The following is a 15,930-nucleotide window of genomic DNA, read 5'->3' as shown; positions in this document are numbered from 1 at the left end:
CCCCCCCCCCCCCAGTGGGCATAATGAGGTCTTCCCTTGCTGCAGCTCTGCCCTTTGCAGCCATGCTCAGCCAGGAAGGTGTTTTGGGCTGGCAGTGTCACTCCTGGCTGCAGTGGAGGAAGATGTGACCTGCAGATGCAATCCAAGCTCCATAGCTGCAGCTCATGGTCTTTCCTTTCTCTCTATAAGACTTCCCTTCTGCTTCCCAAGAGACTCAGCCTTGTGCGACTCCTCATCCTTGCCTTATCTGTCATGGCCGGAGGTGGTGCGGGGACATTTTTGTCTCTGGTCCACTGCCAACCTTTTCTTTGTGAGGGTCCCACCCATCCAAAGCCATTGTCAGGGGTCTCCAGGTGACCTCTGTAAACTACCCAAAGCTGTGTCCACCTCACACTGCGTGTGTTGGGTCGGGGTTGTTCACCTTCCCGAGAGCGCAGCTGGTGATGTGGGTGTGATACACACAAGGATACAGTGGCATTGCCCTGTGCTGTAGCCCGGAGGGGTAGACAGGACCTTTCACCAGGTCCTTTCACTGCTGGCACTGAGCCCTCTTCACCAGCCTCCTGGGTGGGAGCCTGGGGAGCGGCCACAGCTCCTGAGCCCCTTTCCCAGCATGGAGACCAAAACCCGATGTTCCCATTTTTCTGATCTCGTCTTTGGCTGCCAATTAACACGACGTGAGAACTTGTCTTCCCGATGACGCGCCTGTGTGACTCCTCGGCTGCTTTAATTGCAGGGTTTTCAGCAGCCAGGGTGCGATGAAATGGTAATTGTTGTGATTGTATGCCGTGCAGTAACTAAAAGACGCGGCTCTTTGGCGAAGCTTAATTAGGAAATAGGGACACTGTTGGGAATGGCTCTGCGATGCGATTTTCCTAATGAAAGCTACTGAATAGGCAGCCTTGTAATGAAGAACAGACTCGCGAGGGGCACTGCCAATTGCTCTTCTCTAGTGTTAATTTTGTATTTCCTCCTCATTGTTTCTAATACCCTCTTGGAAAAGCTTGAAGATAAAATGCTTTATTTTCTTATGCCTCGTATCCTGTTTGGCAAGCTGCGATTATAGCATGTGCATCTGGAATACATGAGTGGCCAGGCATGAGCTCCTTCAGACTTGTTAATCTCTAATTTCAAGCTCTGACACACACAAAAAAAAAAAAAGGCAACTTTGGCTTGTGGTCGGATGATCTGTGCCCTCGCCAGTGTGGCGCAGCAGGAGATGGTGGGCTGAGTTCGCAGATGCGAGGCTGGAAGAGAGCAGGCTCCGTCCAGCACGAAGGCAGCGCGATGCTACGGGAAGTGTGGTGTGTTTGGAAACAGCATGGCGGGGTTTCGTGTTCGAGACTTGGCTTTTTTTGTCTCAAATGTCCTCTCCCTGCAAATGGGATTGCTGTATTTAACCATGACCTGTCACATCTGAGAGTTCACCCAGGTCTGAGTCTCCTGCTGGTAAGAAAGCGCCCAGAAGGCGGATCCTGCCCGGGGCAGCTGCGTGCTCCCACCTGCACTGCACCGTTCCTGGAATGGGGCTGGTGAGCCCGCCGGTGTGTGCCCGGGGAGGAGCGGCCTCCGGTGCTCCCTCTCCAGCTGGGCTGGGCTGGCCGGGTAGTGAAAAGGGCTGCAGATGTTCTTAGCCAACAGATGTGAGCATGACCCTCTTGCTGAGTTAAAAGGGGAATAGGAAAATGCTACCTGTCTGGGTGACACGGTCCTGTGGTGCTGCGATGGGGATGAGACTTGGCTTTCTCTTGAGGGCTTTGTGTCATTGCCCAAAATTCCCGCAGTGCTTTGGGTGTGAACAGCTCGGGTGTTCCTAAAATGCCACTGGTCCTTAATTTGGGGTGGTTTTAAGCAGAAGTGAGGAGATCCTGGCATGAGCAGCTCATGTGACAAGGGTGCCTGTGAATGGAAGGGCACGCTGGAGCATCGCCCCTCGGTCACGCTGCTCACAGCTGCCCGATGCTGCTCTGGCCAAGCAGGAAGGGCTCAGCTTCAAGCAGATCTTGTGACTGCCCTTAGCAGCTGCTGTGATAGGGAATTTGTCATCTTTTTTTATCCTATGTTGGAGGGGTTTGTGATGTAACGTCAAGGTATTTTCAATATTGACAATCTCTGTTGCAATGCATCACTGTGTGGATGGGTGTATGACTGGTGATGCATGCTTTAGGAGAGACGGTGTTGTCTTGAGCTTGCAAAAGTGTTTTTCATCCCTTCCACAAAGGCCCATTCTTTGTCTCAAATTAGGATGAAACGCTTCCCCTTTCAGCTGCTTCCCCCATCGCTCTATGTCTATTTAAACCCTCAGCTCAGAGGCTTCTCTGCAAACAAGCTCTCATCCTTTCAGGTGGCATTTCCCTTTTCTCATTGTTTCTGGCAATCTGTGCATGTGAAACTTCACAAATGTTTCTTTGCTCTCGGTGTCTTTGTGTTGATAAACCTTGCAAATTGGTACACACAGAGTGTGCAGCCTCCCACCGCCTGGGGCTGTGTGATGGAGTTACAGTGGCTCTCGGGTGTGGAGGCTTTGCAGTCTGACAGAGCAAACTCCAGCTTTGCAGGCCCTGCCTGGGTGACATCCCTGCTGCTCTTCATCTCTGTGTGTGAATTTCTGCTCATCTGAGAGGGCTCCTGCTTGAGACTTGCCTCCCTGGATCAATTAGCTGGATTGCAATCAAAGCCAACACGGCTAAGGTCCCCAAAGGACAGCTTGTTAAATGCAAATTGTTCCCAGGTTGATCTGACCTGAATGCCAGTGGGTGTCTAATCCTGTAGGGAACTTGGATGGAGTGAAGGAATGGCTACATGGGTCTAAATCCACTTTTGCTGGTACAGAGCACACCTAGAGCCTGGGGACCGCAGGGTGGGCCCTGAACTGCTGGGTTGCAGCGCTGGGTTTAGAAGTGACAGCAGGCCAGCAGGTATTTAACAGCATCCCACCTCCTCCCTGTGGTCTCCAACCAGACTACCACGAGTGTGATGCTTTAGGACAAAGGGAGTAGCCTTTGACTGTGGAAATTGGGCACCTGCAGTCATCATCATGTCAGTTCCCAGCAGCTCAGCTCCTAGTGAGGAGCTGAGCCAGGGGACAAGCCCTGTGTGCTGGGATGCTCCTGCCCATTATGGGAGGAACTGGGGGCTGAAAGGGGTTAAGGCTGCATTTGCTGCATGAGCTCTTACACCCCTTGCTCCTGTGATATGTGTGTGTGTGTGTGTGTGTGTGTGTGTGTGTGTGATCTGGGGACTTGCGCTGCATGTGGGAGACTGGCTGGTCAGGGCTGTGCCAACCTGGCTGGAGGCACTTCAGAGATGGGGTGCTCTGTGTCCCTTACAGCTGTCATGTCACCATCACATGGAATCAGGGAGAAGGGATGGAGAGTGGTGGATAGGGCCTTCATGTGAAGAGCTTGTTTTCCCCATGGCTTTTTGGGCTGATAGGGATGTAGCTCTGGTGACTGTACTAGGCCAGCCCAAAGAATAGTCCCGCTCAGGGTCCTGCCCTCAGCCAGGGAGAGCCCAGGGGCTTGGACCTTGCTCACTGATGGGGTGGTCCCAAGGTCTCCGTCCCAGCATCTTCCCTCCGTGCAGCCTGCCCTTATCCACACCTGCAGAGTTTGGCACATCTGGGATGCAGCGGTGGCCTCCAGCACAGTTTGAGCCTGCTTCTTCCCAGTGGTGAACACAGCATTTGGAAAGGTTTCATGCCCTAGGCTTGTTGTTCCCCTCTCAAATGGCAAGGGTGGATGCTGCTGTGATATTTCAGTGCTGTGGGCTGTTTGAAGGTGCTCATGGGCTGAACAGCCTGGTGGCGTTGGCCACTGCTGGTTGTCCCACTATTGGATGGATGCCCACCTCTCCTTGGACTGTCTCCTCATTTAGACACTTCCTTTCTTCTCATGAATTGTGTTGTTGGTCGTGCTGTGGTTGTAACGAGTCCTCTGGTCAAAGTGGGGCTCACACCCTTCTGTGAGCATGTGAATCACAGTCCGGCTCACCCTTGGCCAGAGAGTGATGGGGAACAGCCAAAACCCTCCTTGCCATCAGCTGTCTTTTGTGGTGCTGCAGCCAGCGGTGCTGGAAGTAAATTGAAGGGTTTGGGCAACCAAGCCAGGGACTGAAAAGGCTCCTGGGTTCCCAGCAGGGCCTCCACAATGGCAGGAAGCAACTTCTAAAGCTTCCTTTGGATACAGAGGGCCTTGGGGGAAAGATTTACTTGCTTGTTTATGCTGTAAGTTAATCTATTTAGTGGGTTTGGCATTAAAGCTCACAAAAAGCCCTCTGAAATGGTCACGCTGCTTGTTTGTAGTGCTTTGTCTCTCACTTACTTTGTTTCACAGCTGGAGTAGTTAAGCAGAGACAGAGCCAATTGAATCTCACGTGTAAACTTGTTTTTCCGAATAGGCCGAAGGAATTAGCATCGTCTCTCACAAGGGAGCTGTGGGGGCAAGGCAGCATGGGGCAGGGGTTGGGGTCCCCTCTGGGAGGGACCCTTGTGCTCTATGCCACTGCTTGGTTGCAGGATGGGGATGGTCCCGGGCCCTACTGAGCCGAATAGATGATTCTGTAATAGAAGAACAAAACCACACCCCCCAAAACCAGCACCCCTCCCTGTAAGCCAGTGTGGCAGAGTAGTGAGCAATTTAACATGTTGGGGGGGGAGGCCAGGAAGTCTTAGGAAGAGATTGGAGAGGCACAGGAAAGTGCTGGGTCAGCGGAATGAAGAATAGCTGATGAGAATTTTTCATGATACCATGGTATCACTATTTCCTTTTGTGTTTGATGCTAACCTAAATATGATAGTGCCACCCACGTGTAACCTTGAACAGTAAAAATGGATTTTCCCTAAGGGCCGTGTCCAAAGAAGCTCCATATACACAGCAGCTGCTGTAGAAAGCACATGGGACAGCTGGGGTTGAGGTCCATGCCCAGAGGTAGTAGGTACTGGTCTCCCTCCTGAGCTGAAGACTTTGTTGCATCATCTTTAGCTGCAATGAATTCTTCATTTTAGGAGGAAGCCCAGCATCTTCAGCCTCAGTTAAGTCTCCAGCTTGGGAGGGAGATCAGCACCTGCTATGCCTGGGCAGTGACCTCAACCCCCGGTGTCCCATATTCTTTCGAAGGGTGTCACCTGTTGAGCATGGAAATACCTGGAGTCGTGTCCCCTTTTCCCCACGTGAGTGGCTGTAAAGACCCTCTCGATAGGGATATCTCCTTTTGGTCTGTCCCACAAGGTTGAACAGCCACCCTAGGGGATATTGGGAAGAACTGTTTGACACTCTGTCATGTTCTTCACTTCCTTCTTGGCAGAGGCAGCTTGAACTGCTGCCTTTATTTTGGGAAACACCTTTTTTTCCCCCCTCTAAATTATGCATTTGTTGAATTTTTAAATTTTTCCTCTGGTCCACTCCTGTGACACAGAGCCACTTCTCTGCTGAACTTCCACCTTCCTTGAAGAGCAGCCCTGGAGTTTCCGTTACATACTGCTGATGGCACCCAGCTGGGCTGTGCCAAACACCGTCACCATCTCCAGCCTGAATCTTCTTGGGGCTTAACCTGACACTGAACGTGTAATTGGCTGTGATGTTGGTTGAAACTTTAACCTTCATTGTTGTGATAAAGACTGATACAAGCTAAAATTAACTCTTGCATCATGTGGCGAGGGGTTTTCATAATTGGTGCCAGGAACAAGTGCATTTCCTCTCTGAAAAGTGAGTATATATAACTGGTCTTTTCTTACTCAGATCAGATATGTGTCATTACTGCTGTTTTTTGAGGCTTTTCTCACTCTGGCTGAGTTTTGCCAAACCCAGGCAGCCCATGGAGTGGTCGTGGATGGGGTTGGGTTTGCCAATGTCCTGGGTCATCTCTTCACACCCATCACAGGCTGGCTGGGAGCAGTGTCTGGATGTCAGGGAGGTGTTGCTGGCTGTGTGACGCTGGCAGCAGAGCTGCTATTGCTAATGAGAGCAAGAGGAGAGGAGATAGGCTTGGCTCTGTGCTCCTGACCAGGAAGAGAAGCACAGGCTGCTGAAAGCTGCCAGCCCTGGTCTGGTGTGTCAGAAGGTGAGCAAAGTATTGATGGAGGGGAGATAAAAAGAAGCACAGGCTAGGGCTGGAATTCTTTATTTCTTACTTTTGGGTTTTTTAGGAAGTTACTGTTCAGTGTACTTTACAATGGTGAAATCCAAGAAATTCCCAGAGACCTCTGTAGCTGCTCATCTGCCTTGAGGCAGGAGGATTGAAAAGGCAATGGGGACTGAGGAGTGCAGGCTGGAAGGGCCATCAGGACTGGAAGGGCTGCTGAGGGTCTCTCCATGGCCTTGGTACAGGGACCACTCTCCTATCATTTGATTTCAGTTGTTGCTTCTTGTTCTGCCATCAAGGACATGGGCACAGAGAAGTCTCCTGCTCTCTACAGCACCCTTTCTGTGACTGAATTTATCCCGTTTCCCAGCCCCAGCAGAGCAGGGCATATGCCCTTCAGTTTGAAGTAGAGCAGGGTGTATTTTATCCCTGTCCTTCCATTTGAAGCTTGTCCTTCAGCATCTCCAGGAACAGGACTTCTGCAGTTTCCTTTAGAAACCATTGCGAAAAGTAACAGACCTTACTCTAACAACATCAGGGAGACACATTCCTCCCTGTGCCTTTCACTTCCCAAAGCTTGACACTTGAACATTTCAAGAGTGTTGCATCACAGGAGCTAAAAATAACAGAATATGGAGATGAGGGCTGCAGCCCATGTTTTGAGATGGAGATGAAGGCAGCATCTTGCTAATGGTAAGAGCATCTCTGATTGAAGGACCTGCAGCAAGTCACTGGGGTTGCATACAGAGAAGTGTCTTTTTGGAGAAAGAGAGAGGGTACCACTGCAACTGTTCTTCTCAGTGATGTCTAAGTGGGACTAATTTAGAGATTGGTATTTCTTGGCATCAAAATACATCATGGCTTTAAAGGGGTAGTGAGTGGAATTTCCCCATTATCTGTTTGTCAAGAATACACTAGATCCTGTCCTGAAAAATGGTAATTGCAAAAAAGAATATTTTTAAAATAAGTCAAGAGGAAGTCCCAGTTTGCAGAATGGATGGTAGGGACGTTTGCAGACAACTCTGTGCTGGACACTATCACACTGTTGTGGTTTCAGTTTCCCGTAAGCGTTGCTGCTAGGGCCTAATGCTGGTCATGGTCTCCATGTAGCCACCCTGTTCGCATCTCTAACCTCACAGCAAGGGAATCACTTGCTTACAGAAAGTCCCAGAATAGTTTGCAAGTATCTTCAGGTTGTATGAGTCTGTGATGTGTTGCAGGCTACTGCTGTTTCTCAAGGAAATGCATACTTAGTCTAAAATTCAGGCCTGAATATGAAAGCAACAAACCTTCAAATGACTGGTTTGAGTTCAGGTCAGTTGAGATAAAGAGCTGATGCAAAATGTTGTAATCCCCACTCAATTACTGTTGAATATCTGTCTCTGGGAGGACCTTGGCTTCCTAAAATCTACTGCTGGTCTTTTCAGCGTCCAGTGTTAAGGAGGGTGGGTGCTGTGCCACCACCACAAACTGCGTACCCAGAAGGCTGAACCCAGCACCTACAACTGATGAGCTGCTGCTGTTCTCATTCTCTCCCACCAGTTCCTATGAGACATGAGACCCCAGGACTGGAAAAGGGGTCTCCTTTGTTTTCATCCCATGCCTTCACTTGCTTCCAGCACTGCTGATGGGGAAGGTGGTAGTGTGCTGCAAAACCAGCAGGTACTTGTCTTTAATCCAACGCTTGTTGAACTTGACTGGATTGCAGAGTTGGATTGCTCTTATTACACTTCTTTTCTGTTACTTTATCCAACTGCAGCTATTATGACACAGGGACAGACTCTGGAAGGATCCAGACGGGTTTTGTATGAGTGCCAAGAGTCTCATGAGTAGCATATGGTCTCCATGAAGCTGATCCCATGGTATCATCTGCAAATGATGGAGTCATGGTTCAGACACATCATGCCAGAGGCACATCACCTTGCTTCTGTGACTACCTTGTTTCTCTCTAAGAGCTAAGAATTGCTTGGGGGTTTCTGATGCTGCCCTCAGCCCTGCCACCTCTGAGCCTGCTGCAGTCTAGTCAGTATTACTGTGATGAGAAGTTAATGACCAGGGTGATAACATGATGGCAGTTTCACTCTGAAATCACTAAAATTCTGTTGTGGTTGTGTTTTGTACATTTTAGGGGCAGCCCCACCTGCTTGTCTAACTTTTTCTTATTAAAAAATGACTGAAATAATGACTCAAGGGTGGAGAGCCAGTGACAGCCCCAAACAGCAGCGTTCAGCAATGATCCTCCCGTGGGCAGTTGAGTGCTGGAGCCTTCCTTGCTCCTCTGCCATCATTTCAAACCCTTCTTGTGGGAGTCAGTCTTAGCAGGTTGGGTAAGGGACTGCACTTCCCTCCAGGAGTGGTGGGAGGGTGCTTACTTATAGGCACAGTTCAGTTGATTTCTTCAATAACCTCAGGTGAGGGTCCATGACTTGTCCTGCCCCAGTTGATGGGAATTTTGCTAGTGGCTGAAGAGCTAATGCAGCTTTGGTGTGGAAATGAAACCTCGCATGCCTTGTCCCACACATGCTGGACTGTTGGTGTCTATGACTAACTGTTGCTAGCCCTCGTGCTCTAAATAATGAAGTAATGATGCATTTATTTTCTCTTATTTGTCTGTGTTTTCTGGATTACCAGTACTTTAATGTAGTTCATCTGTGAAATAGCCCCATAAAATTCACCTTAGGCAGTTTTAAAGCACACACTCCATCTTCAAAGGTGGAAATAAACTCTCTGTTTTTACAGCAGAGGCTTTAAAGTCGTGTGCTTGTAAAGCTTTCTTGGACTGGTGGTTTATTGAGAGCTGCTTGTTCCAGCCTCTGGCACGCTTCCTCAGAGCCTACACCTGCCTGTCCAGAAGTGGAAGTCTAGCAAGGAGTCCTGGTGATCTTGAGGAGACAAAGCCACTTGTAAAAGTGTTGGCTTCTGCTTTTCTCTGTTACGAATCAAATTTGTGAGTGAAAGAAGTAAAAGCTAAACCAAGTGAGTCTATTGCAATTGCCATGTTCCCATTATTGCACTATCTGAGCTTTTTACAGGCATTGAAACATTTGGTTGTGCAACTGTGTGCTAAGGAAGGAAGTGTGATTATTCCTGCTTTGCATGTGGGAAGCACCTTAGGAGAATAAAGATGGGAGTTTTCTTGCTTAAGGATGCCTGCCTCAAAATTGAGGCCTCTAACCTAGTCTGCAGGCTCCCCCTGAAGAGGGTTTTAAGTTGGATGGGATGAGCTGACCTCCACACCAGATGCTCGCTCTGTCTGTAGATGTTGATTTGTTTAGAGATTTAACTCATTTTTGCATGGGTAAAATTGGAGGCAATGAAGCCAACCCCTGGGATAGACCCAGTGTCACCATGGAGCTTTACAGCAGAAAAAATAGTTGATATGGGTTCTCCAGTCACCAGATGATTTTGGTTTTGCTCAGTTGTCTTGCTTCGTGCCTTGGACTCCATCATCTTTTTGTCTCTGGATGGTAATCCTGAAGTTGCCATCTTAATTACATTGTTGTAAGAAACAGGACACCAAGAGTTTTGGCTGTTTTTTTTTGCCTTGATAGGCTGTGCAGCAGGTTCACAAAGGTATTCGGGGTGTTAGAGGCTTTCTTCTTTTGCTGTGCACTTTGTAGGGATGTCAGTAGGGCTGCTGGTGGTCCAGGGTGTTCAGAGAAGAAGGTATAAACCACTCTGGAAGAGTCTAACTGAACTGCTGGGCACATGAATAAGCCCCTTCTGGACCTAAGTGTACTGCACCTGATGTAGCCATCAACCAGCTCTGGATGGCTTCATTTCATCTGAATCCTTGTAATGATCAAGCATTTTGTAGGCAAGTAATGGCACAGTTTTCTTTAGATGGTGGGAAGTATGGGCTTGCTGTCAGTCTTGCAACCCACAGTGGTTCTCTCTCCCTCTCTGAGCAGCTGCGCTTTGGGGATTTTTTGGAAGGGAACTGAGTTATCCTGCTTAATCCACTCATCTAGCAGGGCCATCCTGCTCAGCAGTGGTGAAACCTCAGTGATACCTTCTCTTGGTCTGAGGTTGCAGGTGGTTGCTGCAGTTGATGCTGTCTGTGCATGCATTGGGAAGTGTGGGAAGTCCTGGCACAGCCTGACTTACTCTGATGCTTCCTTGCCAATGACTTTTACCCAGTGAAGGAAGCTCTGGGAGAAGAGAGGCTGGTTAGGGTCGGGTCAGATTATGAACTGCTTGAGGAAAGTGATCCACCCATCTGTATGACCAGTCAATTTACAACTTTTTCTAGTTTTAACCATTAAAAAAGGCAGCTCCATCTCTCAGATTCCAGGTACCCCCATCATCTGAAAGGCTGAGGCTGCATGTGTCTGTTGAGCATGAGTAGCAAAATACAGACAAATTTTCTTGGTAATTTATTCCAGTAGAGTAAATATTGACCACTCCTCATTTTTTTCCCCCAAGCCATCAGACTGCTGGACAACAGCTATGCAAACCCATGAGTTACCTTCTAGGGACTAGTTCAACAGGCCTGTAGAGTCCCCACTCAGTTTTGCTATCCATGAGGATTTGGTCCATCTGAGAAAGTAAATTTTCCCTGTTTGTTCTGGGGAGGTGTGAGCCCCTGTGCTCAGAGCCCTTAAAGATGGCAGATCCTGTGATGGCTCTTGTATGTCTGTTTTCTCAGTAACTCCCAACGAGGTGTAAATTATGGATGTTGTGTTTTGACCTTGTGACTATCTGTATGCATCTCTCTGCTAATTAATGCACTGTAATTCTTGTGCTAGCAGATATTACCTCTAAAAATATCTAGAGATGCCTCTCTGGTGGTAAGGCTATAAGTTTTAAGCAGGGAATACGTTAAGAACTGATCCATTCTTTAGCTGTGCTGTAGAAAGCTTCTGGTAATGGGGCTTATTAAACTACTTCGGGGAGGAGAGGCAGGAGATTTTGTCCTTTAAATGGGGATGACATTTCCATTGGTGTCAGCAGAAACCCAAGCTATTATGGCTGTAATAAAAGCCTTCTACGTATGGAGTGATGCTTGAGTCTGCCATCTGGACTGGAAGACAGACCCAAGTTGCTTGGGAGGAGTGTAAGTCCTGAACAAATGGGGGGAAACCCTGGAGATAAATAGTCAAAAGAGACTTTCCTTCAGACTTTTGTCAGAAGTTGGCTGGATGCTAAGGAACAGCTAATGTAGCTGTTCCTTAAGCATCAAAGCGGGAAGAGCCCAGCTCCATGAATGTATGGGCTGCTCTGGATCTGCTCTTCCCCCATCACTAGACGGTGCTGCGTGGCCATGGGAAGGGGCCAAGGGAACCGACCCCCTTCAAAGAAGAAGACAGGGCCCCCAGGATTGCTTGAGCCCAACCTAGCCACGTGTGTCATCATTTAGGAGAGCGCAGAAAGTCATTGCTGTGACCCGGACTGCTGCTTTCCTTCCACAGCCTCTCCATCTCTGAGCTGCATGCCCTGCTTTGGTATCTTGCAGCCTTGCAAGCACCAAGGAACAGCATGGTTATTTCTGACCAGATCATTTGTGTGTGGTCTTTATTTTTGTATTTTTCTGAACACGACTGTTGAGTTTCCTGGAACTGCCTGGTCCAAACCAGAGCCCTTTGCATGTTAACAGCCTCATGGCTTGTTTGCGCAGTGTGGCGGGTGCCACGTGTGGCTCTCGGATGTGGCAGGAGAGTGAAATCATCATCCAGAATAGGAAATGGTGGCACAACTTCCCCCCGGCTCCAGAGCACTTCTCCTTTTGGCACCAATGCGCGGGAAGGTGAAGTAAGAAGATTTCTGTCGAAAATGCAGAAGTGCAGGTTGTACTTGGAAACCATCTCGATGGGTGAGCCTGCGACGGAGCCCTTGGCTTTGGCCTGTGGGGAGGGCTACGTTTTTGTGTGGATGGGTTCAGCTGCATGACTTGTGGCTTCCTCTTCAGACGGGAAGTCTACTCAGTACGTAATGAGAGGCAGAGAACGGGTGGGCTACAGGCTCTGCAGTCTTCGCTCTGGCGTTGCCTTCCCCAGTTCTGCCACCCTTGGGAACTAGTAGTCCATGTCCCTGCTTGCCTTGTTGTCTTAGATGTCAACCCTGCTCATGGCACATTGCTTAATCCCACAAGATTATTCCCACTTTCTGTGATGGTTTGTCTTGTGTTGCCGGAGAGGGAGAGCCATCGTCCAAGCCTGGGCTGTGCTTGTTTGGATGCTGTTGGCTGTTTGCAGTGGCTGTTGCCAGGGAGGGACCGAGGCTGCTGGGGTTTTGGCTGGAATTTTCTTTGACCTCATTTGATTACTGAGTCTTACGTGCTCAGTGGTAGGGCAAAAACACCACAGGGAAAGTAGTTTATGCAAAAATACCTAGAGCCAGTACATTTCCAGATACGCAAATTACTGCCCAAGGTCACACATCAGATCTTGCAGTACATCCTGAGCCTCACCTGCAAAATCCTCGAGAACGACTCAGCCATAGCACAGGGCAGCTGATGGCGTGTGTGAGGCCATGGGTGGAAAGTAGGTGTGGACAGATGAGGAAAAGCAGGTGCTGTTAAGGGCGTGTAATGAATGAAGATGACTGAGGGTAAGTCATCTTGTCTCTGTGGGCTCCTGGGTCCCATGTACAGCTGGAGCAGATCTTTCCTCCTCCAGATTGTGCTGGGCACAAGCGTTGCTGCAGCTCCAGGGGCTTTGGTGTGTCTGGTGGGAGGTGAGCGTCCATCCCCACCAAGGAGAGCAGCCTTTGCATCTTTTACTCCATCTCTGCTGTCTGAGGGAGCATGATGTTCTCAGTCTGTTTAGAGAGAGGGTGAGGTTGGGAGGGGCTGGAATAAAAGCTGTTGGGAGTGTTGTCTAGAGAGGAGGTGCCGTCACGAGGGAAGTGTCTGTGAGCGTTGGCAGTGAGATCAGGCAGAGCTTAGCAGTTGTGAGTCCAGTGCTACAGCTGGTGCAGGACCTTTGTGGTCTTCCAGATCTACCAGGGATTTGCCCTGGCACCTTGGGTGAGTTACTTTTTCTCTTCTCAGCTTTTCTCAACCTTTTTTTCTGCTGAGGGCACATTAGATCATCAGGTGCCCATGTTCAGGGCCATAGCACAGACTGCCACCACCATTTCTGCCGATGAGGGATGTGAAGGGAGGCAATCCATAACTGACAGTGCTGGGCTGCAAGATGTCCTAGCTCAGAGGTGTTATGCCTGTGAATTATGCTTCGCCTACTTGAGGTTTTCTGCAAGAGAAGGACTAGATAAAAGATTATGGAATAATTTTATGGAATATAGATAGACAGATAGAAGATTAGGGAATATATACACACACACACACACCCCTTCCCAGATGTAAGAAGTTAATAGCCCTGGTGAGAAGTGTCTGGCCAGCCCTGTGACATCTTCCAACATTCAAAAGGCCCTGATCTAGATCAGCTGCTGCTGCAGGACTGAACTTCTACAATTAGGGCTGTTCGGCTGTTAGATTTGGGTAGATCATAGAGTGTTTTCAGGTTTTGCCTGTCTTGGGGTTGCTAATATGAAAAGCTGTGGTTCAGCTCCTGACGCTTGGTTGGGTTGTGAATCTCAAGCTAAGATAAATGGCTGCAGCTTTCTGTCTGATGGGGGTAAATTCCATCATGGAGAGCATCTCCCAGTGGTATTTCACCTTAAACTGGAGCTTTTGCCTTTGATAGTCAAAGCGAAACCAGAAGAGCCACCTCCATGCCACCATGACAGTGAAGCCCATGGAGTGTTGCTGTAGGTGTGCCTGCAGGGCCAGATTTCCCAGCTCTTGGTGTGGCCACAGCAGAGTTGGTGTTGGGCTGCTGAGCTGCTGTGATGCACGTTTGATTGCAGACAGGCAGAGCAGTTCTGCAGTGATGCAAACACAATTATTTGGACTGTTCAGACACTGTTTCTTAGTATCCAGATTACTTCTGAAATTCTAAGAAGACATCTTCATTTATATTGGTAGGAAGGATCACGATGTGTAACACCAAGGGACAAACATTGGATCACTTTGACAGTGGATTTAAACCTAAATCTCTTGTATCCCAGCAGGCAGCTTAAGTCTGCAAAGCCACTCTGTTCTTGCCAGGGATGCTGCAGTGGTTTAGGAGTGGTCCTAAGAGTTGAGAATATCAAATAGATGGAGCAAAGGCTTTGTTTGTCACCAAAATTTTCAGCAGGGAAAAGTTTAACGTATACAGGACTGAATTTTCTTCCCCCAAACCAAAGTCAGGAGGTAAATGCATGCACACCGTGTGCCTGCCTCCTCCTACCAGCCTTGGAGCATCCCTGGCAGGGGAGGTGCCAGCCTGGAGCCCGTCCTGCTTGGGTCCCCTTTGGGGTGAGCTCCTTGTCTGCCAGGTGATGCATTGTTATGGGAGTGAGAAGCTCTTCCAGCCTGGGGGGTATCTGGAAGCTGGGTGTTTCAAAGGGTTGTTGTTTTTTTTTTTTCTTCCCCAGCTCTAATTTTAACAGCCGTCTTGGGTTAAGTACTTTGAAGCCTTAATTGCAATTATGAATCTTCCTCTGTTCCCAGGTTTCCCCTAATTGGCTTCCTGTGAGAATTTACAAAGCTGGTAAAAACAAAACTGCTGGTTTTGTGAGGGAGTTGGTGGCGTGAGATTCCTGAGCCCAAATAAAACTCAGCTCAGGCGAGACTTCTAGTGTGCTGCTGTGTGGTGCTGTAATCAGACCTGTGGCCAGACGCTCACAAGGGTGGCATTATATAAAACGTAAGCTGATTTACATGCTTGCATTTTGAAAGTACTAATCTATTTTGATTCCTTTTTTTTTTTTTTTTTTTTTTTTTTTTTTTTTTTTTTTTTCTTTTCAGCCCCCTCTAATCTTCTGCAATCTCTGCCAGGTTCCCAGCTTCTTTGGTTGGAATAGGCCCCAGCTAAATCCTTTATCTGTCTATTTGGCAACCCTGGGCGAAGTAGTTAGCAAACGAATGACACTTTTCCTGGCTCATTAATTAGATTTACTGAGCTGAGTGGGTGCTGCTGCTGCAGAAGTCTGGACAAGGCAGTTCTGTATTTTGTTTCTTAGGAATTTGGGTTTTTAAAAAAGAGCTCGAGGCAGTTCTGGTGTGGTCAAATCCACGGCTCCCCTGCGTGTGCTGCCATTGAGAACACGTGTTTCTCTCGTGCGTGGCTTTATTTCTGCAATTTGCTGCTGCCTGAGCAGTTCTGTGATTGCGTGTCATCATTTTACTGCTCGAAAAGTTTCAGGATGGGTATCTGGGTACTCTGCTCTTGAGGTGTCCGTGGCAGGATACCTTGGTTAAGGCAAGTGGTTCTTGTGGGCTAGAAATAACCTCTGTGAAATATTAGTATGTTTTGATGTATTATAAATATGCTTTTAGACATGTCCTGTTCTGCCAGCCTTACCTGCCAGGGCTATAAATGGGATTTTGAAGGAAATAAAAATAACAAGTTGAAAGACAATTACGCTTTCACCTTTACCTGCCGCTGCTTTGGAGCCAGTGGCTAACGGAACACACTGCAGCAGGAGGCCCTGTCTCTGCTTTTGGAGGAGGAAACTGAGGCACAGAGAGGTCACTTGCCATGCCACCAGAGCTCTTGGTTTCTATTGCGGACTTTCGTTTCCCTTTGTAACCACCAGACAACAATGTCTTTTTCTCGGCTTGAGGTCTGAGCAGTCTGGGCAGGAGGTGAGTGTTGGGCATGTTGTCATCTGTCACAACCTGGGATTGTAATCCCATGCCGGGGTGCCCCGATGCTTCTGATGTTGATGTGGTGTTGTTGCTGCTGTCAACCTGTTTACAAATGGGCAACTCGGAAATGGAGAGACCAAAGTGGGGGTCACTCAGCCTGTGTTGGGGACAAGGGGAGGAGAGTCTCTCCAGAGAAAGAGCGGCAGTGCTAA

The 15,930-nt window shown here is 48.6% G+C and overlaps 1 protein-coding gene across 3 annotated transcripts in view; it reads left to right on the top strand.

The window, feature by feature from the left end:
- Positions 1–1,216: 1,216 nt before the first annotated feature.
- PIK3R5 (phosphoinositide-3-kinase regulatory subunit 5) overlaps positions 1,217–15,930 on the top strand; it is a 57,818-nt gene continuing 43,104 nt past the window's right edge. For 2 of the 3 annotated variants that reach the window (XM_026861229.1, XM_026861226.1), the window contains exon 1: positions 12,967–13,048. The gene's annotated coding sequence lies outside the window, so the exon portion shown is untranslated. Of the gene's footprint in view, positions 1,305–12,966; positions 13,049–15,930 lie in introns of those variants that run through there. The other variant, XM_026861227.1, reaches the window with a different exon arrangement.

The sequence above is a fragment of the Athene cunicularia genome (assembly GCF_003259725.1).
Source record: "Athene cunicularia isolate RWA chromosome 18 unlocalized genomic scaffold, athCun1 chr18_part1, whole genome shotgun sequence".
Classification (NCBI taxonomy): domain Eukaryota; kingdom Metazoa; phylum Chordata; class Aves; order Strigiformes; family Strigidae; genus Athene; species Athene cunicularia.
Note: the sequence above shows the minus strand (reverse complement) of the source record. Positions and strands in the feature narration are given on the sequence as shown.